At 52.4% G+C, this 2971-nt stretch overlaps 1 pseudogene; it reads right to left on the reverse strand.

The window, feature by feature from the left end:
• Nucleotides 1-248: 248 nt before the first annotated feature.
• Nucleotides 249-2971, reverse strand: part of LOC105522999 — an 11899-nt pseudogene continuing 9176 nt past the window's right edge.

Below are 2971 nucleotides of genomic sequence, written 5' to 3' on the forward strand. Positions count from 1 at the left end.
GTGACACCCACTTCTTGTCTTTACCCTTGTTTTTTCTTCTTCTGAAATGTTGGTACCCTCCAAGCTTGTGCCTCTCATACCTTTCTTGATCTGACCACAGCAGATGAGTTTTCCCCCGGGCATCTCTTTGTGTTCTCACTAACGTCATAGAGTCAGGAGGACTAACAATCAATTTCAGGGAGGGAGGGAGTGTGGGATATAGAGAGGAATCAGAAGGTTAGGAGGTCTCTGAGAATAGAGGGAGCCACCTAGACAGGGGTGAGCTCCTTATCATATTTCTGCATGCCCTCGTCAGGGAGCAGGGCCTCCACCGTGAAGCTCACCTTCTTGGCGTGCACAAAGCTATAGGTGTTGTCGAAGCGCAGGACATCTGGGGGACAGATGGAAAGATGGGCATTGGGCTTGGCTCTACACACTCTTTGTTCCACCCCCGACCAGGGAGGAGGACAGGCTTGTGTTCCCACTGGCTTTCTTTGCCAAGCTGGGCCAAGCTCCCACCATGCCTCTTCCCTTCCCCATGGGAACTGCCACCCCAACCAGGTCCTGCAAACAGACACCAACCTTCTCTTGGCATGTGCCCAGGCCTGGCTTTACTGGCATGGAGAACAATGGTCATTACATCCCATTGTCTCATACTTGGAGACACACATGCCAGGGCTGTGAAGGCACGTGTTTGGGTTCATCAGAGACCTCCCAGCCCCCTTGGATGAAGTGGGGTTCTGGAGCAGGCCTGCTGGACACTGTTTGCTTCCTCACAACCACCCCAAAAAGCAAGTGTTGGCCGAGCCCGGTGGCTCACGCCTATAATCCCAGCACTTTGGGAGGCTGAGGTGGGTGGATCACTTGAAGTCAGGAGTTCGAGAGCAGCCTGACCAGCGTGGAGAAACCCCATCTCTACTAAAAGTACAAAATTAAGTGTGGTGGCGCATGCCTATAATCTCAGCTACTCGGGAGGCTGAGGCAGGAGAATCGCTTGAACCTGGGAGGGTTGCGGTGAGCTGAGATTGCACCATTGCTTACACCATTGCACTCCAACCTGGGCAACAAGAGTGAAACTCTGTCTCAAAAAAAAAAAGAAAGAAAGAAAGAAAAAGAAAAAGCAGGCATTGTAGCTCCTGGCTCACAGGTGAGCAAACCAAGAGTCGTTCCCAGATTGGTCAGACTTTTGCCCAGGACTATGCAGCTACCTGGAGGCTGGGGCGGGACCCTGGAACCACACAGCTTTGTGGCTCTGCACAAGTTGATTTATTTTTCAGACCCTCGGTTTCCTCATGTGGAAAACTACTCTATCACTTGTTGTCTCTATTCTGCAGTCCAGGTGCCCCCAATCCCTGCAGGGCCTGTGCATCTCTGGCTCCTGTTGCACAGTAGGTGCTCATGAATATGGACTGAGTAAGCGACTGTATGAATGAATGGTGCTAACCTAGGCTGTGTGTCCCTGAATGGGGGAGGGGTGTTACTGCCCCTCTATTTCCTTCTCTAAAGCATGGGACAGGTGGCTCTAGCCTTTCAGAGCCAGGTCTCAGCTGGGGCAGACTTACAGATGCCGGCCTCTGAGCAGGTGAGGCTCCCATCCTCGGGCACCATGTGGGCGTTGTAGCGCTAGCTGGGCAGAACCTCTGTCATCTCCCCTGCCCGCTGTCGCTCCCCCATCTTGGTCTTCAGGAAAACTCCGAAGCCGATGTCCGCACCGTCAGATGAGAACTGCCACCTGTCGGGGGAGGAGGAGGAGACAGGTTGCTGCCCAGCCTGATGTGTCTCTGAGGGGTTAGGGCCTGTCCCTACCTGAGGACGCAGCCTGGAAACAGGATCTCGTATTCCACTTGGTGTGACGAGCCGCGGTTGATTTGCAACCGAGTGCTCGTACTGAGTCTTCACCTAGTCCCGCACGTACATGGACTTGGGGATCTCCCCGCCATAGTTGATCTGCGGATATGGGATGAGATGGGCTTACTCCCCTCTTCTGGCTGTTGTTCATGTTTCTCCTGCCTGAGACACTTTCACTACCTCCTGGAAGTATCCTCTTCATCCTAGCCCCACTCTCCCCCTTCCTCAAGTCTTCTTTGACCATCCAAGCTGGGTCAGTGCTTCTGCTGGGAGCTTCCCCTTCCAGCTCATCCCTCTGGGTTAAAATTCTCCCATTTCTTGTTTGCCTTTACAGCTGCTCAGAGCTCTGTAAGGGCGAGGGTTGTATTGACTAGCTTAACACACAGTTCTTGGGGTCTCTCTATAGGTAATTGTGGATGAATGACTGGGTGGAAAGGGAAACCAACTTAATTCTTGAACCTCTCTTGTCCCAGGAAGGGCTCTTTGTACCTTGGTTAAACATTTGGGGTTTCCATCTGGGTCAGTCAGGGTGCCCCCAAACTGGGCAGGCAGTTCCTCAGGACTGATGAGTTTCAGCAAACCTTCCTTCCAGTTATCTGGGAGCAGTGGGACGCAAGGGAGGTTAGCAAGCATGGAGGGGACCAATTGGCCTCCCACACCTACCAGGATGACCTGAACTGGGGGAGAAGCCCTATAGGAGGTAGGCTGCCAGGGTCAATTCCCCAGTGTCCTAGGCCTGGGGCTATAGGAAGTGTCTTTCTCAGCACTGCATTGCTGTGGAAATGTGTTTCCCACCTTGATAGATGTATCAGCACTTTCTATTTCTCTTTGAGACAGTGTCTCACGCTGTTGTCCAGGCTGGAGTGCAGTGGCATGATCATGGCTCACTGCAACCTTGACCTCCTGGGCTCAAGTGATCCTCCCACCTCAGCCTCGCGAGTAGCTGGGTCTACAGGCATGTACCACCATGCCTGGCTAATTTTTGTTTTGTTTCGTTTGTTTTTTTTATAGAGATAGGGTTTCACCATGTTGCCCAGGCTAGTCTCAAACTCCTGGCCTCAAATGATTGTCTCACCTGGGCCTTCCAACGTGTTGGGATTACAGTTGTGAGCCATCATGCCCAGCCTACAGCATTTTTTTTTTT

Source organism: Colobus angolensis, unplaced genomic scaffold (assembly GCF_000951035.1).
Source record: "Colobus angolensis palliatus isolate OR3802 unplaced genomic scaffold, Cang.pa_1.0 Scaffold448, whole genome shotgun sequence".
NCBI lineage: Eukaryota > Metazoa > Chordata > Mammalia > Primates > Cercopithecidae > Colobus > Colobus angolensis.